General features: G+C 33.4%; 2 long non-coding RNA genes across 2 annotated transcripts; both read left to right on the forward strand.

Annotated features, from left to right (window-relative positions):
- The first annotated feature begins 5,573 nt into the window (after positions 1-5,573).
- Positions 5,574-8,406, forward strand: LOC105342223 (uncharacterized). The gene is made up of 4 exons (XR_002201138.3): positions 5,574-7,210; positions 7,352-7,408; positions 7,953-8,122; positions 8,239-8,406. It is a non-coding gene; the product is annotated as an uncharacterized lncRNA (long non-coding RNA).
- Positions 8,407-12,372: 3,966 nt separating this feature from the next.
- LOC109620443 (uncharacterized) lies at positions 12,373-13,998 on the forward strand. Its single transcript, XR_002201136.3, has 3 exons — positions 12,373-12,945; positions 13,074-13,300; positions 13,445-13,998. It is a non-coding gene; the product is annotated as an uncharacterized lncRNA (long non-coding RNA).
- The last annotated feature ends 13,011 nt before the right edge of the window (positions 13,999-27,009 follow it).

Here is a 27,009-nt window from a genome sequence, read left to right on the forward strand (position 1 = left end):
ATTTAATTTCGTGGATCATCTGAACAAATCCACGAAAATTGGTGTTCAATGACAATTGATGAAACCACAGCATTTGACAAGGGACATCATGTGAACATGGATATCTACTATAGGTTTCCGGAGTTATCTGAGGAGCTGAGAGTCCACAACACGTATGTCTGTGGTACATTGAGGAAAAACAGGAATGCCTGTACCAGAACCCATGAAGATGAAACAAAAACTTCAAACGTCACATCTTCAGGAGGAACGAGGAGTCCCAGCTGTTAGCAGTAAGTACAACGAAGCGGGGTGTCCACATGTTATTCAGCATTCACGAGGCCACCATGGCAGTTTTGAGCAAGAGAGACAGAAACAACAATGAGTTTGTAGCAAACCCAGCCTGTATTGTGGACTATGTGTCAAAGATGGGAGATGTTCACCTACCTGATCAGATCAACCCGTACTATTTGTGCCTTTGGAAGACCACCAAATGGTACAAGAAATCATTCTTAACCTGTTAAACCCGCGCATCGTTAACTTGTACCTCTTGTACAAGAGGTTCGGTGAGAAGAAACTTTGAGAGCCATGACTTCAAGACTGACTTAGTAAGGTCACTGACTGAAGAAGCTCCTGAGGTAACAAAACCAATGAATGACCTACTTGAATTAGTTTTTATTTGAAAGGAATTGTCTTCCTCTTCAGGCCTAGGACTGAGGAGAAAGAAAGAAAGACCATCCACAGGACAAAGATGAAATGGGCCACCACTAGATCCTATGAAGGTGTCAGCTATCAAAGGTATAATTTTAAAATTTTGAATGAAGTTATAAGTGTTGCAAAAAATTAATGATATAATTTACAATAAAGGTATATATTTGTTGCATATAATTTATCTCAGTGTGCAACATTTAAGTCTTATGACTAAATTTGCTCTTTCAAGAAAGGGATGTATTGTATGAGTAAATTTGAATGTTTATGTTTTTTACAAAATACTTTACGCTACCATTCATGCAAAACAGTTGAATAAATATGACAAAAGCTGAGTTCATACGACCATAACAAATAAGACCACTAATTCGAGGAAGCTAGTAGCCAGACACTCAATCCTTAAAGTGGCTCAAACAGCAGTTGCAGAGAAATAATTCTTTACTTTTTACGTAACCCGAGTCATTCAGTTGCTTCTTTATTAATAAGAGTGATGCATTGAATAAGCTTGGAAAGGTTCATTTTGTGTTTGTAATAGGCAGGTGATCACTGTTGCCAACATACTCATCCCTATGGGTAAAAGAAAGAGTATACACTATATTATATAGAATAATTTATTTAAGGATGTTTGAGTTCAAGAAACAAACAAATAGGCTGCAGACTTTTTTAACTTGCCGCAAGGAAGAAACCTGACGCAACAATCTTGTTTCCGGAAAAGGGTTGATGTTGATCTTGATGACATGACACGCTTCATAGCTATCGTGATAGGAATAGTACTTTTACAACATCAAGACATTCTGAATTATTGGAGCAAATTTGTAATGCTAAGAACTCTACTCTTTGGAAACACAATGACAAAAAACAAAATTTCATGTTGATCACGTCATTGTTTCACCTGAATAACAATGACAATCAAGTGCCCCGTGGACAAGATAGATATGATCCAATCTTCAAAGAATGCAGAGTGTATGTATTGATCGCTTTCACCAAAAGTTTTAGGAACTTTACTCCCCTGGTGAAAATATTGCCATTGATGAAGGAATGATAGCATGGGGAGGTAACCTTTAATTCCGAGTACATATGTCAGACAAACCAAAAAAATTTGGAGCAAAACTGTTCATGTTATGCGAATCCACCAACGGGTACTACTCTCTATTTGAAATGTAAAATGGCAGTCAAGAAAATCACTCTGACAAGGGGAAGATATGCGATCTTTTCATCCAATTGATTAACCCCATCTTGTTAAAGGACAAAAAAATTATATGAAAGATATATTAATGACCGTTTTTATGTAAACTCATTTTTTTGTTATATCCTGTATGTTACCTCATGTAGTGTGTAACCCTTGGTGAGCCCAAATGCATTCGATGTTTCTCTGATTTCTGATTGGTCAATAATATTACAGTATCTTATTACATTGTTAGCGTTCCTCATGTTAACACCGCAAAAACCTCCGCGTAGTTTTTAAATATTGTATTAGTTATTTGACATTTTACTCATAGTCCAAGTGTACCCGTGTGGAAATCGTTTTCGGACATGGATTAATCCAGGAAGGTAATAATTTTGCATGCAAATAAATGCAAGAACTGTCCGAGAAAATATTCATAGGGGTTGACGTCATGGACTAGGCTACTTTTGTTATTTTTTCCAACTAGTTAACTGCATACACGAAAAATGATGTTGGAAGGAAGAAGTGTTTATGTGCAACATTTGATACATAATTACTGTTTTATTCTTCCAATGTTCTCCATCCTTATTACATTATCAATATTGCAATATTCCCAAGTTTCATTTCAATATGTTCATCCTCTGCTAAGAAAATGAGCGGAAACTGCAAAAAATTAAAAATTTTCTAAGTCCAAGGGCCATAACTCTGTCGAAAATTGCTCGATTGTACCCAATATCAAACTTGACCTAGATATTATCATGATAAACCTGTATACCAAATTTCATTTCAATATGTTCATCCTCTGCTAAGAAAATGAGCGGAAACTGCAAAAAATTAGAATTTTTCTAAGTCCAAGGGCCATAACTCTGTCGAAAATTGCTCGATTGTACCCAAAATCAAACTTGACCTAGATATTATCATGATAAACCTGTATACCAAATTTCATTTCAATATGTTCATCCTCTGCTAAGAAAATGAGCGGAAACTGCAAAAAATTAGAATTTTTCTAAGTCCAAGGGCCATAACTCTGTCGAAAATTGCTCGATCGTACCCAATATCGAACTCGACCTAGATAATATCATGATGCTGTTTTTATATACCTTTTACAACAAATATGCGAGTAACAATTTTCAAACTTATATAATTCTAAGACCACTTTGTGATAAAAAAAATTGCGTGGCCCCATCCATTATTTCTTAATAACTAAAGTCTTAATGTGTAAAATAACTATTACAACTATCGAAAACTGAATTGAAAGGGACATCATATTCCAAGCTCATTGGAGCCAATCATGATTGAAAAAAAACTCTAAATAAGCCAGAGAACGAAAAAGAAAAATTCTAAATTTGATATCTAATTCACATTGATAGAGCCCAATTTTTTTAAGGCTGAGGCCTTCATTATAAATTTATCAGTAAAACAAAGTAAAAAAAAAACCCAGCATTTTTCACACATCAGTTGTTGTTGTTACAATGCTGGATACACACGGAACAACATCAATTCCAATACCGGTAGGTTGTTGGATCTCCGTCGCATGAATGTAGGATACTAGATGTGGTCTTTCCTCTGTTTTGAATGTGAACTGCTATCTCTTATTCTCTTATCTATAACATCAGAATCCATTAACTCTGATAAATCATACCAGATACTGGTTTTATTGTCCGTTCCTAGTTTATTCTTTGAAGCACATGGAAACTGATTCCTTGCACAAGTTGATTTAGTTTTCCAGAATTTGTCACAGAAGGTGCATACACAACACACCTTATTGAAAATCATAATTAGTAACTGGATTTTCCATCACGTAAATACACAAAAGACAGTGTGTTCTTCCTTCAATATTTCAATGTGAACCACAATTCTTTTCCAGATCAGAGACCTTTGTCACTAGTTCATTAATAACAGATCAATTACTAGCAATTCGTACCCTTATCCTTGGCCAGTTCAGGCACTTAAAAAAACAACTGGAAGATCTTTTTCCTAGTATTTTTCCAAGTGTCTCTCTTTTCTTTTTGTCTCCATTATTTTAGTTTTGCAATGTTTAGTGTCAACTTAAATAACCATGTACAGAGGACACACTTAATTTGAAAGCAATTTAATTATCTTCTATTTTAAATTTAAAAAAAAAAAAGCAGTCAGAATTCGAACTCCAAACTTGATATTCATTTTCCACTGAGATTTAACAAATAAAAAACAATGTCTTTTACAGTTATTTCTTTTAACTTTATTTTGTAATTGTTCTTTGAAATTAGTTGATGCAGTTCAGCAGTGTGTAAAGTTATCAAGTTTGGATAATAACCATTACTAACAAATTGGTGATTTAATTTTAAAGTTGGTTAAAAAATTGAGTTCAATCAAATAAAGCAGACCTCTGTATTTAACCGATGTAAAAAACTAACTATGTTACAGACATTTTACACTCTCTCCAAGTAATAATATCTGACATATTATCAAGTTCTTTATTCATACACATCACAAAATAAACTTAATTATACACAGATTACTTTCTCTCCCAGTAAAACAAGAGCATTATTTTACTACAAAAGAAAGCAGCTTGTGCATAAAGCAGTTTTTTGTTTCCATATTTTACACCAGCTTTATTTATCCCATTGAAACAGAAAAGGATTATTTCAATAAAATATATAAAGCAAGACATAAAATATATCATTTTCACATTTAAAATTGTTTGTAGTCTTAAAAATCCTTAAATACACATTTCAACATGCAGGAATTGATTGTCTCTTTTCATGTATATCAATAATTATATTTTTTAATACAGAAATATTCATAGTATATATCAATTTTTTTTTAAATATTCTTTTGTCATTAATTCACTTTTAGACTTTTAAAAAAGTTTTACTTATAAACATGAAAATTTAGAGATTTTGTTTCAAAATATAAAATACTCTGATACAACAACAGTCCTCATATATAGTATTAAGAAGAAAAAATTACATTACAGCACTTTGCTTAAATATGAAGGAGACTGAACTCACATTTACTTCTTTGTCAAATAATTTAGAGAAATTGCAGTGAAAACAAAAGTATAAATTTTACAATTTGAATTTGCCTCTAGAAAAAATTGTACATATTAAAACATTCGTACAAAACAATTGAATATCTATCAGCAAAATGTATGCCGCTCTCTCAAACTTTCAGGTTCATCATCCAACCATTTTTTTTCTGTATTCCCTTTTTTTTTTTTGGTTTCTGATTTTATTTTAGGTGTTTTTTTTTTCTTTTCTTTTTTGTGTCTTTTCTTCTCTGTCTAATTTTCTTTTATTTTCTTAGAGAGGCTTTTTTCTGTTTTTCTTTTAATATTTCTCTCAAAACTTAAATTATCCACTGGTATATTGATATCACATACAACAGCATGTTCAAACTTACTCAAATACATCTTCATTAAATATTGACACCAAAATGGTTTTGATATTTAATAACAATACAACTGCTTAAGCTATAATAGATGCCAGCTCTCTTAATCAAGATCCAACACCATAATTACAACATATATTGGTAATATACACCATATCAATATTGTGTTTCAATGTTCACTCTGTTAATTGAACAGCCATTTATAAACTAAAAAATTGAAAAATGGTGACACATAGAGATAACATATTTCCATCATAACTGATAATTAAACTCAAACAATTAACATTTCTTATAACCAAATAGTTATGTTGCAAGTTAAATGGTGTCATGTTTTCTTATTATGAATCGAACATCTAAATACCTGTAACTTTATTATCATTGCTAAGTACTTCTGCGTCTATATTTGAAGAACAGCTCAGCGAAATTCAAAGGCATGATATTTGTGCCAGAGCCTGCACAGTTTACTTGACCTTTTAATGTTTCATACGACTTTAATGTTATTATATGTCATACCTGTAACACATGTGACCAGGTCTGACAATTATGTTACTGATAAGAGAATCTTAAATAATCATTATAAGAAAAGTTTTATTCCTTTTGGCATTTTAGATGAAGACTCATGCATTATATTACACTTAAAGCACCTAATGTTAATAATGCTAGCAGTTTAAAATTACAAATTTTGCATTAAAAATCTCAGAAACCAGGGCATTTAATTCTTCTTAATTTTTTCAAGCAATAATTTCTTTTTCTTAATCAAAAATGTGGTTTATATGGTGAAATTAAATGTGTTAATCTTGAACTTGATTTATAGTCACTTCGCTTATCATCATTACCTATTGAAACTTCAGTTGCACCAAGACAGTACAGGCCATCAACAACCCCAAAGAAACAGATCATTACCAAATCATCTTGGCAATTATCAACCTCGCCATCACCCATTCAGACTTTAGTTGCTCCAAAACAGTACTGGCAATCAACGACCCTAAAGAAATATATCATTACGAAATCACCTAGGCACTTGTCAACCCCATCATCACCTATTGTTTGGCAATACTCAATGATTTATATGTGCTCCTTATTCAGCCATTCTCCAAGAAAAATGTTCAGAAATGTCAAAGAAAGAAATAAAAATTAATTGAGAATTTGAGAGACAGATTTAAATTGTTTAAAATAAGCAATCTTATGGTCCCCATCTTCCGGGCCCACCACCAGAGTAAGATAAGCAGATATAACAAGGTTTTACATTTTTTTTTAAGTTAATTGTGATTGTGTTAACTTTTAAACACTTTTGGTCCGATTTCAATGAGAATTGATTCGCAAGTAGACAACATACAGATACACATTTCAGTGTTTTGGTTTTTAATTTCAACCAAAAGGTGTTTGCATGTATTTTTTTCAGTTTTTGTTTTTACTAGGATAAAAAAAAATCATTCTTTATTATAAGTACAGGCTCGTTGGGTAGTTTTGTGTTGTCTATGTTCAATTTTAAAATTTATGAGAAGTATTTTATCTACTAGCTAACTACTCTTGAGTTTGATATAAACATCTCTGGTACAAGTTAACCATTTAGTTCTGGTCAAGCACTCACTTCTCGTCAGCCTTACTGACAAGTGGGGGTCACATTTTGTCTGGCAGATAATTTAAACTTTGATATCAATTTTAGTGTCTCTCACACAAATTTTAGCTGGTTTATAGTATTTGGCAATTTGCATTACCCATACTCAACCATCATGATCATTAGTGTTACAATTATTATAAACTTCAACAGGCAGTCTGCAGGAGGCTTACCTGATAAGACCCATGCCCCTTTATGAAAATACCTCGACATCCAACTTCATGAGAAGCGCCTTTAACACCCTCTACCCAGAGGGTGCTGAGTGTGGCACCAAATGTCACAGCTGTTGTTCCCTAGTAAGGGAACATCAGACAAGGATAGCCTATTTAAAGCAGGCCTTTGAAACTCTTCAAAAGAGCATCAGTAAAAAGGTATTGTGAACCAACTAGAAATGACATTGATTTTCTCAATGAATGTTAGCAATGTTTTGTAAAAAATAATCTTGTGCTGGATCATTAAGCTGTGTTGATGCATATTAGCTAAGATAATAGATTAAAGTTTTTTACCCTCAGAAACTAAGTAAAAGCAAAGCTGAGGAAGAGAACTCCAGTCAATATGGAATGAACTTGGTATTTCTTTTTCCTTACATCTATTTGTCTTTTTCAAAAGATGGGTTGTGTGAAAATTTAGATAATTATTATTGATAATGTAATCACGTAAACTCTAAATTCCTGTTTTATGCATTTAAATTTATATTGTGAGTAGTGTGGAATCATTTGAATTTGTGGTGGCTAAATGTTCATGGTATTTGTGGGTAGCCCTCACCTACAAATTAACATCCTCAATGAAAACTAAATTATAAAAGATTTTGTTATCATACTGAAACTGAAAACTGACACATCCACGAAATAACATCTCCACAAATTAGCAAAAAAAAAACACAATCCACAAAATTGGCCCCCCACAAAATTAAATGATTCCACAGTACTTAATATTGTGAAATATTACCCACTGCAATTGTTGGTCAAGAATTTCTGGATGCATTTATGCAACCAAGTTAATGTGTTTGTGTGTTAGTGAAGTAATGTTTTATCGTTAATTAATTTCTTAATTTATTGTGAATATTTTAAATTACAAACAAAATCAACTTATTATTCTTCATCATTAATACAGGATGAACTGAAGTCCAACTTAAAACTAAAGAGGAATTGTAGTGAGGGCATAAACTATCTGCTGCTGAAGCTGTTCTCTATTGACGAACTAGTAACATCAAGTGTCATGGGAGTCAGCACAAAAAAGCCAAAGGAAAGGACTAAATGAAGAAAAAAGATCCTTGATTGAAAGTAATTTCACAATTTTTCTTATAAAAGCTATTTACATGTCATTTATATTTTTACATTGGAGCTTAAATGAATATGCAACCGACTTTAAGATTATTTATAACTTTCTAATTTTACAGGTCTAGTAGCAGAAGTACATCCAGATGTAACAATAACAACTGTTCACAAAATAATGAGAGATAGATTGAAGTTGTTGTGGAGAAGACATTTGGTCACAGAATAAATTGCTTCATGATTCTTTATTATTGTGTTTTTTTAGTGTGCAAAGAATGGGAACTTTCAACACCGAAATGCATTTTATAATTCAATGAAATATGCCTGACGTCAGGATAATGTTTGCAATTGTGATCTCAGGAATTCCCAAGATATATCATGATTTTTACATTTCAAAGTGAAATTCCTGCATGAGGCTGGGATTATAACAGGATTGTGAACTCGGGAAATTTCAAGAAATTTCAAGATTTTTACACTACAGTGCAGTATTCCTGAGGTCAGGACAATGACAGGAATTCTGTGATCCCAGGATTTCTCAAGATATCTCAGGATATTTTGGTGTACCAGGATGTCCAGAGAAATCCTGAGAAATCTTTGTTCCAATACCATCCTGACAATTCCTGGGGTCAGGAACCAGGATTATCCTGAGATTTCCTGGGATTTCTCACCAAGAATTCTTGAGAAGTTCTCAGGAAATCTTGTGATATCCTGGTTTATTTTCGCAAGGGTATGTGTTTAGGGTAACACTGATGAAAAAATTAGGTTAGGTAGGTAGTGAATCATTTTTTTTTATCATATTATTTTTTCTGCATGAATCGTAAGAATGTTTGTTGGTGTCATATTTAATAATGGGTTTTTAATAGAAATAATATAAAAATCACAATTAGATAAAAATAGATTGACCAAATGGGAGTAGCCAACTGGCCCATGAAAAATGGCAAAAGGGGAAAATGTGAAGTGTGCTTCAGAAAAGAAGATATACGAAGTGTGAATCAAGTGTAAACAGTGTAAAGTTTTACTGTGCATTGACAATAACTGTTTTGAAAAATGGCACATAAAAACGTAAAAACTGTTTAGAAATCAGTGACTGTTCTGTGAAAATTTGCATTACTTCATAATTGATGCTACATATGTTTGTTACTTGATACTGCTTTGTAAAAAAATAATTACATCACTGTAAAGATTAACTTCTCCTTTACATTTTTTGTTCTACATTTGTTCAATAATTATGAACAGATAATGAGATAATAGGTAATAAATCAGTCTACTGGTCATTTGTGTCTTCATTCCGCCACAGCAGTAAATTATCTCTGGTAGTGAGTTTGTATACTGATGCTAACAGGCAGCCCAAGTTCTTATCAGCAGCAGGCTATTAATAGAGAGTATCTTGCAGTTAAAGAGTTAATTGACCAATCAAATTAGCCCACTGTTTTGACTTTTGACCAGCAAAAGAGATATCCCCCTAGGCCCCTAATACTAATGCCACCTATCGGTAATATCCCTTAACCAATAAAATCCGCTAAATTATAATTTTTATCAATTTGAAAGGCCGGAAAGGCCACAAAGGCGTCGAGCTGACATTTTATACCTTTAAATCTGCAGTCTGTTCAGGGCAACAATGACAGGTTAAAAACCTCCTTATGCTCATTGAAATAATTCTGGTTATTTCAGTGTCAAGTGCAGTGTGTGAGAGGGGTTTCTCTTGTGTCATAAGGATTAAGTCAGACTGGAGGTCCAGACTCACTAGCCAGATGATGAATCACCTGATGACAGTGTCAATAGAGGGTCCCTCAATGGATGACTACAAGGCAGAAAGGGCAATTCACCTGTGGTACCACACTGGACAGAGACAGAGGGGGCCACAGTTTGTGGAAGATCATGATAATGACGAAGATGGGGAGGATGCCCTGCTGAATTTCATGCTGGCACACGACCCCCAAGCTGTTCCTCAGAATTAGAAAACAATGAAAATTATGATATCATGAATGACAATCTGATTATCAAGATCCACTTGCCTATGTGCTGTAGAATAACATTATTGGCATATTACTACTACTAATAAAATTGATTTACAGTGTGTTTTTCTTCTTACTGAATTCGGGCAACCAAGTTTAAGATTCGGGCATGTCAAAATTTGAGTTCACTTGCCCAAAGGGCAAGTGAATTTAAAAGTTAATGTCTACCCTTAGCCAACAGAAATGGTCAATTTTCCATTTAATGAGGCCGAATATTGAGTGGAGAAAAGTTGGAGTCGTACATCATGATACTGGCAGTATGCTTCCAGAATCTGAATGCAAGAAGTAAGCCATTCAAAGGTCATTATGACTGGTGTTGGTCATTTAAGTTTCCTCTCTGGTTCAGTCATCCCGGCAGGGGGTAGCGTTATCTCTAAAACTTTCCACTGAAGACACGTCTGTTACTTGCACGGCAGCACTTGTACAATGACCAAGGAACAATAACGGTCGATTTATTTCAAAGAGGAGATCAACATTTTCTGGTGTTTTTGAATGATGCAGAAAAAACCGTTCAATTGCTACCAAGGCAGAGAATTGTGTTCTTTGTAGACGATATATCCCGTTTCTTTGACATCCACCCGGCCCTGTTATGAAGATGGCATGGTGGACATACATGTATAGGCCTACAGGATTATCTGGAGCACGCCAAAGTGTTCTCATCTAGCAGTAAGTTTAAGATATATATTGTTTCTTTAGAAATATTTTAGTATATAATTTAAAATGAAACATTTTATTTTCAAGATGACCTCTTTCCCCCTAAATTTTTGAATTTACCAATGCGCGCGCATCATATAACGTTATCGTATTTCCTGTTTACCTTAGTTATGTAAAGATGTAAAACACCGGAATGGCAACATATTACCATTATTACGAGATCAATTATTAAAATCACACTTTGATTATGATTGATGTGGGAGTTACTTATCTAGGTCTTATTTTATGGAAGTAAAACAAGTCAAAGCAGTGATTCATCCCAGCTCAGGTTGAAATGTTCCGCTATATATAAATCGAATACCTGCGCGGATCAAGGGGGGGGGGGGGGTGAACTTTGAGAAAACAGAATTTTTTTAATTGGTGTATAACATAATGTTTCCCCTTTTTAAATTGGCATTGGGACTACCCTGGCAACATAATAATCAATCAATCCCCTTCCTCCTCGAAATTTGTTCTTGATACACGGATGTTAAAATGATATTTTATCTATTTAACAAATTGTTACATGCAGACTTACATGTAGTTATAAATTGATAAACTATAAGTAGCACTTATGGCAAAAAACCCTCCAGCATTTCTATTGAATAAAATTTTGGATCTTGTGTTCCATCCAGATGAATTGAAGTTCTCAAAGGGTGTCAAAGGCCTAAATACCCACAAGATCGAGGCCATAAACGGTTAGTATTCTTTCTTATACCTTTATCCTTGAGAGACACACTTGTAAATTCTGATGAACTTTACTTATTCTTTTCATACCATTGTCAATCTCTTTCTGAATGTTTATGTCATGCTAAGGAACACGTAATTTAAGAAGAAATTCTGTATTGTATGTTTTTGCTTCATATTACATAATTAATTTTAAATTTATGTTTAATTTTAGAGTACCTGTTTGCGTGGTGTTTAAAAATGAACATGGAAAATGTAACAGCGAAAATGAGTACAACAATCATAAAGAACAAAATAGGAAACTTGAGATTTAAGGGACAGAAAAAACCCAAACTAGTGATATCCAAGTAACTGCACGACTGTCTGTGTGCCCTTGCAACAATACATGTATATATATAGACTAAAAATTCTGTGGAGAGGATCCAACATTAACTCTCATATATAATTTCATTGCTGTTAAAATGTTTTTTAAATGGATATTAAATGGTTAAAATAAAAACCATTTTCAATACAGTTTTTTTCTCATTTGCATAAATGGTTTTTGAATGGTTCATTTGCATGTAATAATGCCAAAAATGGAGTTTGAATGGACATTTACTGAGGATTTGAATGGAAATGAAATGAAAAATGGTTTTTAAATGGTAATCCTTCCACTTGAAAAATCTTTTAACAAACTGGGGGAAGAAATGGCTCCTGAATGGTTTTAAAATGGCCAGAAAAGAAATGCTTTTTAAATGGTATATTCAAATGAATTTCATTTTGATAAGGGTATCCCTGCATTGTGGAACAGGCGAAGGAGCAGTCTGGACAGACAGTCAGCAACTACCAGGTAATTTACAGTGAATTCTTAGATTTTACCCACTTTCAATTATTAAATGCATATATATATTTACAGTACTAACTGTTTTGTACCTATTCAGATGGCAGACAAACCATATAACATTCTCACCAAGGAACTGCCTACGTTGACATCACAAACATCGGGATGGACTCCGTACTCAAACTTCACCCAACCAACTCCATGGTCCACTCATGGCACTTACACACCAGAACAAACTTCAAACATGTCACTAGATGCACCAGCACTTACACTCAAAACACCAACAAAGCAAATTTCAACATGCCATACACAGTTTCAAAATTTCACATCATTGCAGGATGCCACACTCATGTCAAATCCCCAAAGTTTTTTGCAAACCAACAACACTCCACCACAAAATACAAACACACAGCCATTGCAAAACACAAATATACCATCATTACAAATTCAGTCTGTTCCACTCCAGAACAGTCACACAGCCATTACAAAACACAACCATGGCATCACCACCTAGCACCACATCATTTACCACAATGTCACCCCAAACAACCCTGCCAGCTACCCCTAGAAGATCCCCAAGAAAGCACTGTACCACACCAGAAGCTTCACACGGCCATGTAAGTTCAACACTTTACAAAAGTTATTCTTAACAATAAAAAAATAAAATTTTGAAGTTTAACTTCTCCATTCTCTCTTAATAACATGATAGTATTTTTCTATAATAAAAATTTGGCATAAATTGTAGATGACAGCTACTTGCAAGCCATAGCTTGAGTGTCAGAAGAGAAGCACTAAGAAAAGCCAAGGAAGCAGCAAAGAAAGGGTATCCATCAAAAATGGCTTTTACCATGATAGCAAAACTGCTCCCAGCTATATTCACCTAATTAGCATCCAGCAGGGGCCAGGGGCTTAAATCTAAAGAAGGGGACACAAGACCAGTCATAGATGTTTCCAAAATGACCATCTTGAAAGGTATTGACATCAGCAGCATTATTTAGTAAATTTAATGATTCAATAGTATTATATTGATAATGGTCAAATGAGCTGTAGAACAGAAACAAAACATATTTTTGAAAAAAATAAACAAATTAGAGTAATAATCAATTTATTTTTCAGAATATGTAGCTGTTTGGTGTCAGCAAAATGGGGGACAAGGAAGTTTTGCTGAGAAAGATGTGAATGATGCAGTGACGGAGCAATTAAGAGTCATATGAAAGGAAGAAGATGAAAACCAAGACATCAAAAAGCTGAGAGAGAGAGAGAGAGAGAGAGAGAGAGAGAGAGAGAGAGAGAGGAGTAAGCAATGAGAGAAAGAGGGAGAAAAATAGTTTTACATGAAATCTAGGGGACAATTTTCTGTAATCTGCTTAAGACTTCAATCTGACATACTCATTAACTTTTAAATTGTATGAATAGATGATTGATCAATATGTATAATTAATAAGTCATGTATTATTGTGAACAAATTTAGTTGATCATTTTCTCTGTAGATTTGCAAATTTACTGGCAGAATATTTAGGTGGAATGTTTAACTGGAATCTTTAGACTGATTTCGGGTATAGTCCGCTCAAATTCCGTCTAATATTCTGCCTATGCATTAGAAGGAATTTTTAAGCGGTTTTTAAAGGCGGAATTCTAAAGCCGACTAATTTACATAATCTGTCTACTTTCCTGCCTGAATTCCATTCAGAATCCATCTGAATTTCGCTTGTTTTCCATTTAAGCTTCATTGTGCTTTTATATTGCTTAATTCAGACGGATTCAGTCTATAATGTCCGCCTTTTCTTCGCTTGAAACTTTTCATACGAGCACTATTTATTGTTTGTTGTTGAAGATCGATACTAATATATGAAAATAAAGTTAATTATTTTATTCTTGTTTTCATTTTAAAAGATGAGATTGGCTGATTAACACATTAACATATATATGTTATAAAAAAATAAAGGAATAATTCCAAAAAGCACAATCGTTTATGCAAAGTTTAACCAATTACACGACAAAACGCCAGGCCAAAATAAAAATATGGTTTGTTTCCCCTCGCCCGACCGACTCAGAGAAATCCCGCCGACTCAAAAGTTTTTATTCCGTTTTTTTGCAACATTTTTTTATATTTCCGGATTGTTTCCGGTGCCGATGATCATTTTATGGTGACCGGAAGTTTCTAATTTTTCATCGGATTCTATTAAAAGTCAAGAAACGATACGAATATTTAGGTGATCTGCTATGAAATGTCGTCTACCCGAGGAGACAAAAGAGTTAAGGGTGGTGGGACGTTTACCTTGTGTTCTTCAGTAATTGCAAAATGTGGTAATGAAATAAAAAACTTGTGCAAAAATCACCTGTATGAGTATGAGGATCAAGAAACATGGAACGACGTGCTGCATGACGTTTTTGAAGGAGAAAACTTCCCGTTCCACAAAACTGACACTATTACTACATGTGTTTCCGATAAATTAACGGGAACGGCAACTTTTAAGCCAGATATGGAAGAACCCATCAGAATCGTAAAGGAATTTGACAGAACATTGAAATATGTAACCTTTACTATAAACAGAGACAAAGATGTTCGTTTGACCAACCCAGATAGTAGGAAAACCACTTCTACAACACAGTCGGCCTTCACTGTCATGATGAATTCCTGTAATTCTAAAAAGGATCCCAAACACAACTTTCAAAGGTTCATAAAGCGTACTGCTACTTTAGAATTTTTTTTTCCTTTTCTTATTCTTTTATCCTTGTCCGTGCGATTTCTTAGAGATGCCTAGACTATTTTTTTTGAAAGTGCGTGTGATTTTGACTAGAAAACTAATAGTTCAAACATTGCAGTCTTGTAACTGAATTTATGCACTGTTGGTTTTTTGAAGTAGTTTTATAATCACCCTATCAATCTGTTTTCATGCAGACAGCTGATGTCCAAAATGATGTGTTAAACTTGGATACTTATAAACGAACCATGGCCTCAAATGATGCGTCAGATATTGACAATATTCAAAAAGGTACCTTTGATTACATTAACAAATATATTATATGAAGTTGGCTTGGTCTAGCAAAAGTTAAAATTCATATAAATCCATTATCAACTTTCATAGCTTGCACCAGCACTGTACGTAACTATCACGTCTCAAAGTTTGTCACCGTAATCTGATATGAAACACTACCAATTTATCAATAATGTAATTGGCAGATGGAGTAAATGTCCCTTAGTTATCAGTTCTGTTGCATTGCCCTTGCAGAAGTAAATTCTGGTGGGCCAGGAAAAGTCAAGATATCCTGGGTCTTTCCTGAGATATCTTGACATTTCCTGTTCTTCAATTATTTTTATCCTGGCCAGTGTCAAATCCTGAGATATCCTGACATCGGGCATACGATTTTGTCAGGAAATATCGGGACTTTAAGTTTGCTCTTCACCAGAACAAGATTTTCTCTACATTGTGAAATATTACCCATTGCAACTGTTGGTCAAGAATTTCTGGATGCATTTATGCAACCAAGTTAATGTGTTTGTGTGTTGGTGAAGTAATGTTTTATCAATAATTTCTTGTGTATATCAAAAAAATGTTAGTACTATTTAATTTATTGTGAATATTTTAAATTACCAACAAAATCAACTTATTATTCTTCATCATTAATACAGGATGAACTGAAGGCCAAATTAAAACTAAAGAGGAATTGCAGTGAGGGCATAAACTATCTGCTGCTGAAGCTGTTTTCTATTGACGAACTAGTAACATCAAGTGTCATGGGAGTCAGCACAAAAAAGCCAAAGGAAAGGACTAAATGAAGGGAAAAAATCCTTGTTTGAAGGTAATTTCACAATTTTTTTTTTATAAAAAGCTTTTTACATGTCATTTATATTTTTACATTGAAGCTTAAATGAATATGCAACCGACTTTAAGATTTTTATCACTTTCTAACTTTACAAGTCTAGTAGTAGAAGTTTACCCAGATGTAACAATAACAGCTGTTCACAATATCATGAGAGATAGATTGAAGTTGTTGAGAAAAAGACATTTGGACACAGAATAAATTGTTTCATGATTCTTTATTATTGTCTTTTTTTAGTGTGCAAAGAATGGGAACTTTCAACACCGAAATATGCCACACACCAATTTAAGATTTAGTGTTTGGCAGCTAATCAATGATTTCTATATGCAATCTTTACAGCCATTGTGCAAGAAAAATTTCCAACAATGACTATGAAAGAAATCAGAAATAAGATGAGGGATCGCTTGAAGTTGTATAGAAGGAGCCATTTCCCATTTTAAGCCCAGTAGAGCAAATTGATAAGCAAATTACAACTTGTTTACAAAGTTAATTGGAACTGTTGTAATCTGGAAAAAAAAACCTTTCTGTGTAATAAATCTTGCTTTTGTCTATCATTTTATTAATTTTTTTTACATAAAAGGTACAATGTGTTATTTGCATATTACAGTAGGTTCGTTGACAGCAACAAGTTTGTAGGATAAAATGGGAATTAACAGGAGTCCTAACCAAAGTTAAAAGCAGGATTTGTATAAAAAAAATTATAAAATCCTGCAAAAACCTGCTGCTAATAATGCCTGCTTATTGGGACTTTCCAAGATATATCCAGAATAAACACACTTTCTCTCGTTTCTGAATGAAGTAGTAAGAGGGACTTTTGAAGGACTAAATAGGGAAAAATTCAATGCTTGTTTCATCCCTAAAAGTCTTGGAACGTCCCACTGCAAAAACCGTCCCTCTTATTCATCAATTATCTTTCCTCAAATAAGAGGGAACTTTCATGACAATCCTGGTAAATCCAGGGACTTTATCTCACGACTCTTAACGAATTTTCAGAGGACTGGTATGCTACACATGACGTTTTTCATGTTCGGTTTACCCAAGGCTTCCTCAAGCCTCGCTTTGAAAACAAAACACGATAGCAAATCAGGAATCACAAATTCCCTGAAGACAAGATGGTTTTGATGCCTAATACAAGGGCAGGCCTTTCATGCAAAACATTATGACAGCCTTTAGTGATGTTTATTTTTCTGATCAAGACCTAGTTTTGATGAGGCTACTTTTGCATGAAAAGGACACTTGACCTGAGATTCCGTATCTACATCCAGCAAAGCCTACCAAGTTCGGGATAAAGTTGTACCAAGTTTGTGAGGCCAAGTCCGACTACTGTCTTGGATTATACTTCTACACAGGAAGAGCACCCTGTATCCAGTACGCTGAAGCTATTGGAATTGGTGAAGAAAAAAATGTTACAATTAAAAATATGGTTGGACTTCTTACGAGATATGAACTACTGTGGTTTCATTTATATTTGTTGGCATCAATTTTCGGGGATTTAGTGTAATTCACAATTTCAAAGATACGTAAATTCGTGGCCTGTGATCAAATTAATACAAAATGTAAGCAGAAATTGCCCTTCAATGAACATTTAATTTCGTGGATCATCTGAACAAAATTCTAGAAAATTGGTGTTCAATGAACATTGATGAAACCACAGTACTTGACAAGGGACATCATGTGAACATGGATATCTACTATAGGTTTCCGGAGTTATCTGAGGAGTTGAGAGTCCACAACACGTATGTCTGTGGTACATTGAGGAAAAACAGGAATGCCTGTACCAGAACCCATGAAGATGAAACAGAACCTTCAAACGTCACATCTTCAGGAAGAACGAGGATTCCCAGCTGTCAGCAGTAAGTACAACGAAGCGGGGTGTCCACATGTTATCCACCATTCACGAGGCCACCATGGCAGTTATGAACAAGAGAGACAGAAACAACAATGAGTTTGTAGCAAACCCAGCCTGTATTGTGGACTATGTGTCAAAGATGGGAGGTGTTGACCTATCTGTCCAGATCAACCCGTACGATTTGTGCCTTTGGAAGACCACCAAATGGTAAAAGAAATTATTCTAAACCTGTTAAACCTGCGCAATGTTAACGTGTACCTCATATACAAGAGGTTCGGTGAGAAGTAACTTTGACAGCCATGACTTTTAGACTGACTTAGCAAAGTCACTGACTGAAGAAGCTCCTGAGGCACCAAAACCAATGGCTGACCTACTTGAATTAGTTTTCATTCCCAAGGAATTGTCTTCCTCTTCAGGCCTAGAACTGAGGAGAAAGAAAGAAAGACAATCCACAGGACAAAGATTAATGGGCCACCACTAAATCCTTTGAAGGTGTCGGCTATCAAAGTTATAATTGTTGCAAAAATTAACGATATAATTTACAATAAAGGTATATATTTGTTGCATATAATTGTGATAGGAATAGTACTTGTACAACATCAAGACATTCAGGATTATTGGAGCAAATATGTAATACTTAGAACTCTATTCTTTGGAAACACAATGACCAAAAACAATATTTCATGTTGATCACGTCATTGTTTCACCTGAATAACAATGACAATCAAGTGCCCCGTAGACAAGATAGATATGATCCAATCTTCAAATAACGAAGAGTGTATTTCACCAAAAGTTTAAGGAACTTTACTCTCCTGGTGAAAATATTGCCATGGATGAAGGAATGCATGGGGAGGTAACTTTTTATTCCGAGTAAACATGCCGGATAAACCAATAAATTTGGAGCAAAGATGTTCATGTTATGCGACTCCTCCAATAGGTAGTGCTATCTTTTTTAAATGTACCATGGCAGCCAAGGAAATCACTCTGACAAGGTTAAGATATACGATCTTGTTATACAAGTGATCAACCCCTTCTTTGTAAATAACAAAAAAAAATATATGAAAGTAATTTTAATGACTGTTTTTATGTAAACTCATTTTTTGTTTTTCCCTGTATGTTATCTCATGTAGTGTGTAACCCTTGGTGAGTCCCAATACATTCGATGTTTCTTTGATTTCTGATTGGTCAATTATATATATATATATATATATATATATATATATATATATATATATATATATATATATATATATATATATATAAAAGGAATAAGGAATCATTCTTTGAGTATTATGAGGTGATAATTTTGGTCGGGGCGTGATCAAATCCAATAAAGCCCGAAGGGCTTTATGATAGATTTGATCACGCCCCGACAGAAATTATCACCTCATTATATTTAAAGAATGATTCCTTATTACTTATATTTATATAATTTTAGGCCATTGTACGATTAAATATTTAAATATAAATAAACAAATCCTGCTGGCGCCTCGATTTTGCGTCAGTTGTATTATGAGTTAAATAGTACAAAATCGATACATAGTGTTATCACAGAAAAAGACACTGGATTATATATATATATATATATATATATATATATATATATATATATATATATTTATATATAGGTATCTTATTACATTGTTAGCGTCCCTCATGTAAACACGGCAAAAAACTCTGCGTAGTTTTCAAATATTCTATTAGTCATTTGACTTTATAGTCATATTCCAAGTGTTCTCGGGTGGAAATCGTTTTCAGACGTGTAATAATTTGGCATGCGATTAATGCAGGTACTGTCTGAGAAAATATTCAAAAGGGATTGACGCCATGGACTAGGCTACTCTTCGTTTTTGTTCAACTAGTTGACTGCATACACGAGAAAATGACGTTGGAAGGAAGAAGTGTTTATGTGTAACATTCGATACATAATTACTGTTTTTTTCTGTCTATGTACTAAGATTCTCCAGCCTTATAACATTATCAATATTCGAGGTGCAGCTCGTGTGCACGAGACCCCTGCGAGGAGATGGAAAAACGCAACATGGTTCTAATTATAGGACATAGTTTTATTTCACGACTGGAAAGGCTTCTGGGACAAAGTGAATTATTTTCGGCTGATTTTAAACCTCGCCCAGTGCAAATTAACAAATCTTTTGTTTTTTGAAATCGATATCGTAAGTAATTCATGAGAATTCATGAGAACACTCTTGGACAAACCAACCCCCTAAAATTCCTTAAAATGTCAATATCTCAAAAACAGAAATGATGTCATCAACCAAAAAAAAAATTCCGTTAAGGTTCAGAACATCGTTAGTGAGATCTGAAAATGTCATACAAATCGGTAAAAAAAAATTGGCACTCGGGGCTTGAACACGGGTCGCCTGGGCACATGTCAACGCCTCTAACGACTGAGCTATTCGGACTCTCGCTTCAAAACCTTGATGCTAGTATCTCGAGAATGCGTTGATTGATTTTAAAACAAATTACATATTCTGAATCAGTGAAAGGGTCACTATCAACCGTACAGAAAAATATCAAAAAAGAAAAAAGTTGAAAAAAATCGATTGTTTGTCTTTCCATAAGTGACGGACGTTAATCATTTAGCCTAATGGCATCCTTCCAAAGTTAGATCTATCATCGCTGAAAATTTGAAGTTTCTATCTTCAACCATGATCTAAATATTTGCTGGACAACATGAATTTTGAAAAAAGTAAATTGAACGACGTTGACGAATGAAAGTGACGTCATATTCGAAAAGATGCGTATGCATAGCTTTAGGTACTGACTTCTATGTGTAAAATGTTCGTGAAAATCCGTCGAATTGTTTTAAAAATATTTGGTTTTTGAAAAATTTGGTGCAGGAAAAAAAACAAGAAAAATAATAGGTCAAAAGAAACTTAGATACACACAGAAAAACATTAATTCCAATACCAGTAGGTTGTTGGGTCTCCCTCATATGAATGTAGGATACTAGATGTGGACTTTCCTCGGTTTTGAATGTGGACTGTAATTTTTTATTCACTTATCCATAACATCAGAGTCCATCAAATCTGATAAATCATATCAGATACTGGTTTTATTGTCCGTTCCTTGTTTATTCCTTGAAGCATATGAAAACTGATTCCTTGCACAAGTTGATTTAATTTTCCAGAATTTGTCACAAAAGGTGCATACACAAGACACCTTATTGAAAATCATATTTATTAAATGGATATTCCATCACTTGAATAACAAGACAGTGTGGTATTCCCTCAATGTTTCAATGTGAACCACAATTCTTTTGCAGATCAAAGTTCTTTAACACTTGTTCATTAATTACACATCAATTACAAGCAATTCGTATCTTTATCTTTGGCCAGTTCGGGCACTTAAACAAATATTTGCAAGATCTTTTTCCCAGTATTTTTCCAAGTTTCTCTCCTTTTCTTTTTGTCTCCATTATTTTAGTTTTGCAATGTTTAGTGTCAACTTAAATAACCAGGTACAGAAGACACACTTAATTTGAAAGCAATTTAATTATCTTCTATTTTAAATACTAAAAAAAAGCTATGTCAGAAATTCAAACTCCAAACTTGATATTTATTTCCCACTGAGATTTAACAAATAAAAAATAATGTCTTTTACAGATAAGTTAATTTTTTAAACTTTATTTTGTAATTGTTCTTTGAAATTATTTGATGCATTTCAGTAGTGTGTAAAGTTATCAAGTTTGGATAATAACCATTACTAAAAAATTGCTGAATTAATCTTAAAGTTGATTAAAAAATCAATCAAATCAATCAAATAAAGCAGACCTCTGTATTTAACCGATGTAAAAAAATAACTATGTTACAGACATTTTACACTCTCTCCAAGTAATAATATCTGACATATGATCAAGTTCTTCATTCAAATACATCACAAAATAAACTAAATTATACAGTTTACTTTCTCTCCCAGTAAAACAAGAGCATTATTTTACTACAAAAGAAAGCAGCTTGTGCACAATGCAGTTTTTGGTTTCCATTTTTTACACAAGCTTTATTTATCCCATTGAAACAGCAAAGGGTTATTTCAATAAAACATATAAAGCAAGACATAAAATATATCATTTTCTCATTTAAAATTGTTTTGTAGCCTTAAAAAAATCCTTAAATACATATTTCAACAAGCAGGAAGTAATTGTCCCTTTTCATGTATATCAATACTGTGGTTTCATCAATATTCAAGGGTATCAATTTTCGTGGATGAAGTTTCAAGGATAGGTAAATTCGTGGCCAATGACCCTATTAATACAAAATGTTAAAAGAAATTGCAGTTCGATGAACATTTAATTTCGTGGATCAACTTAACAACGAAATCCACGAAAATTGGTATTCAACGAATATTGATGAAACCACAGTAATTATATTTTTTAATACAGAAATAATCGTAGTATACATTGTAATTTACAAATCAATTTTTTTAAAATATTCTTTGGTCATTAATTTACTTTTAGACTTTTAAAAAAGTTTTATTTATAAACATGAAAATTTGGAGATTTTGTTTCAAAATACAATATACTCTTATACAACAACAGCTAGTCCTCATATATATTCAGAAAAAAGTTGCTTAAATATGAGGCAGACTGAACTCGCATCCACTTCTTTGTCAAATAATTTACAGAAATTGCAATGAAAACAAAAGTATAAATTTTACAAATTGAATTTGCCTCTAGAAAAAAATGTACATACTAAAACATTCGTACAAAACAATTGAATATCTCAGCAAAATGTTTGTCGCTCTCTCAAACTGTCAAGTTCATCATCCAACCATTTTTTTTTCTGTATTCCATTTTTTTTGGTTTCTGATTTTTTTTTCTTTTCTTTTTTTTTCTTTTTTTGTGTTTGTTCTTTTCTGTCTAATTTTCTTTTATTTTGTTAGAAAGGCTTTCTTTTCTCTTTTTCTTTTAGTATTTCTCTAAAAACTTATCTACTGGTATATTGATATCACAACAGCATGTTAAAATTTATTCATATACATCTACATTTAATATTGACACAAAAATGGTTTTAATATCTAATAACAATACAACTATTAAAGTTATATTGGATCCCAGCTCTTTAAATCAAGATCCAACATCATAATTACAACACACTTATATTGCTAAATCTATACCATATCAATATTGTGTTTCATTGTTCACTCTGTTAATTGAACAGCCATTAATAAACTAAAAAATTGAAAAATGGTGACACATAGAGATAACATATTCACATCATAACTGATGATTAAACTCAAACAATTAACACTTCTTATAACCAAATAGTTATGTTGCAAGTTAAATGGTGTCATGTTTTCTTATTATGAAACGAACATCTAAATACATGTAACTTTATTATCATTGCTTAGTACTTCTGCGTCTATATTTGAAGAACAGCTCAGCAAAATTCAAAGCCATGATACAGTATTTGTGCCAGAGCTTGCATGGTTTACTTCACCTTTTAATGTTTCATACGACTTTTATATGGTATTATATGTCATACCTGTAACACATGTGACCAGTTCTGACAATTACCGTAATCCGGTGAATATAATACGCAGTAGTGTACAATACGCACCCCCCACTTTGGGCCTGAAAATGGTGAAAAAAAGCTTGTTGGGGTGTATAATACGCATCAAAAAAATTGACCAAACGGTAATCCTGAGTATCAACAAAGCAGTTATACTTTGTATGCACGCTCAACTTCATCGCGGGAATACGCTACCGGAAATAAGAAAAACACAATATTTTCTTAGATACGGATATATTGTAACTAATACATCAAGGTAATATCTTTAATTCATAATCAATGTTTTAAATGGACCTAGTATTAAATATTCTACCGTAAATAAAATTAACTACTTTTAACAAGCGTTATATAATTGTTTAGTCATTACAAACCCTGTGAAGTGAAAAAGGGACGATGTACAGGTATGGAGATAACGGACCTTATTAAATTCTTAAATGACTCTGATCAAAGTGATCAATTAGAGGCCTGGAACAAAATAAAATATATGCACAAATAGTTGTGTTGTGTATAGTACACATAGCCTAAGGGGGGTGTCTGAGATACCCAAGGCGTCAAGCGTTAACACTGGGGGAGCACAACTAGTACTGTTTCAATGGCTTCAATTGACGGAATAGGTTATAGAATTATTTATATTCATAATTATTTGCAATAAACTAATTAGCATTACATGAAAATGGTTAAAAGTGAGCCAAATGATGTGTAAGCTGTTTTCAAAGATCGGTTACAAATAGCACGTGGCCATCCAAGTCCGCATTCTATTAATAACAGCTGTAATGGCGGCGTACACGGAGATAAAGAATAAGCAGTTCAAATTAATTTTTAAAGGCCATTTTGAAACAGTTTATTTATTAACAGACTTAAAGTATACATTTTCTTTAATTACATGCTATAACAATGATTTCCTAAGGGTTAAATAACAATATATATGTGATAATGAAGTAATGTTGCCATGTATAGCGGGGTATCGGTCCTGTCTGTGAACAGCATAGGTAATACGGCAGTATGATACCCTGTGCTTCAGCTAGGGAAAAAATATGTCCAAATCCTATAGGGAGGTATAATACGCACCCCTTTCTCACGGTAAAAAATGCTGGGAAAAAAGTGCGTATTATATTCACCGGATTACGGTATGTTACTGATAAGAGAATCTTAAATAATCATTATAAGAAAAGTTTTATTCCTTTTGGTTTTTTAGATGAAGACTCATGCATTATATTACTCTTAAAGCACCTAATGTTAATAATGCTAGCAGTTTAAAATTACAAATTTTGCATAAAAACTCTCAGAAACCAGGGCATTTAATTCTTCTTCATTTTTTCAAGCAATAATTTCTTTTTCTTAATCAAAAATGTGGTTTATATGGTGAAATTAAATGTGTTAATCTTGAACTTGATTAATAGTCACTTCGCTTATCATCATTACCTACTGAAACTTCAGTTGCACCAAGACAGTACAGGCCATCAACAACCCCAAAGAAACAGATCATTACCAAATCATCTTGGCAATTATCAACCTCGATCGCCATCACCCATTCATACTTTAGTTGCTCCAAGACAGTACTGGCAATCAACTACCCTAAAGAAATATATCATTACAAAATCACCTAGGTGCTTGTCAACCTCATCATCACCTATTGAAACTTCAGTTGCACCAAGGCAGTACACACCACAACCGACCCCAATAAAAAGTTCATTACAAAATCACCTAGGCACTTGTCAACCCCATCATCACCTATTGTTTGGCAATACTCAATGATTTCTATGTGAAACTTTTTCAGACATTCTGCAAAAAAAATGTTCAGAAATGTCAAAGAAAGAAATAACAAGTGAAAAGCTGTCAATGTGACAGCAAACCGGGTTTTCTTTTATGTAAACTGTATCCATAATCCATGTCAACCCTTATCCAGTGAAATGGAGTACCCTACATTTATATGCAACATTTTGCCAAAAAATGACTAAGTTCAAAAGCTAGTATTTTTTTCATAAATTATCGGAAATCAAAATCCTAGCAATATGCACACCTCTGATATATGTGCAATTGATCTGCAAAAGAACAACTTCCTATCTTGAGAACTGTAGGAGAAGTTATCCGTACAATGAGGGTACCCTATATGCAATATTTTGCCAAAAATGACTAAGTTCAAAAGCTGGTATTTTTTCGATAAATTATCGGAAATCAAAATCCTAGCAATATGCACACCTCTGATATATGTACAATTGATCTGCAAAAGAACAACTTCCTATCTTGAAAACTGTAGGAGGAGTTATCCGTACAATGAGGGTACCCTATATGCAATATTTTACCAAAAAATGACTAAGTTCAAAAGCTGGTATTTTTTCGATAAATTATCAGAAATCAAAATCCTAGCAATATGCACACCTCTGATATATGTTCAATGATCTGCAAAAGAATAACTTCCTATCTTGAGAACTGTAGGAGGAGTTATCCGTACAATGAGGGTACCCTATATGCAATATTTAGCCAAAAAATGACTAAGTTCAAAAGCTGGTATTTTTTCGATAAATTATCGGAAATCAAAATCCTAGCAATATGCACACCTCTGATATATGTACAATTGATCTGCAAAAGAACAACTTCCTATCTTGAAAACTGTAGGAGGAGTTATCCGTACAATGAGGGTACCCTTTTGGCAGCCGCCCGCCCGCCATTTTCACCATTTTAATAACCGGATTTTTCCGTTGGAAAACCCGGTTAAAAATTAATTGAGAATTTGAGAGACAGATTGAAATTGTTTAAAATAAGCAATCTTTCGGTCCCCATCTTCCGGGCCCACCACCATAGTAAGATAAGCAGATGTAACAAAGGTTTTACATTTTTCTTTCAAGTTAATGGTGATTGTGTTAACTTTTAAACACTTTTGGTCCGATTTCAATGAGAATTGATTCGCAAGTAGACAACATACAGATACACAATTCAGTGTTTTGGTTTTTAATTTCAACCAAAAGGTGTTTGCATGTATTTTTTTTCAGTTTTTGTTTTTACTAGGATAAAAAAATCATTCTTTATTATAAGTACAGGCTAGATGAGCTTTTGGTCTAGTTTTGTGTTGTCTATAGTTATGTACTAGCTAACTACTCTGAGTTTAATATAAACATCTCTGGTACAAGTTAACCATTTAGTTCTGGTCAAGCACTCACTTCCCGTCAGCCTTACTGACCAGTGGGGTCACATTTTGTCAATCCTATTTTATCCTATCAGAGGCATGCCTTTAAACCACTAAGTAAGTATTTTTTATAGTAGTAATTGCTTTAATTTTTCAGTTTTGAATTGTGTTTTTGAAGTATTAATATAGATGGAAATTTATTATACAGATAAACATTCTTAAAAGTATGGCACGCCATTTTGGTCTTAAAAGTAATTTACATATTTTTTCTAAGGTTTTTAGTAATGGGTCTACACTTTCCTTTTTTGTTAATTGTTATTTCTATTTGTTGTAGTTTTACCAATCTTTTGCA

Source organism: Magallana gigas, chromosome 3, assembly GCF_963853765.1.
Source record: "Magallana gigas chromosome 3, xbMagGiga1.1, whole genome shotgun sequence".
NCBI classification, from domain to species: Eukaryota; Metazoa; Mollusca; class Bivalvia; order Ostreida; family Ostreidae; genus Magallana; species Magallana gigas.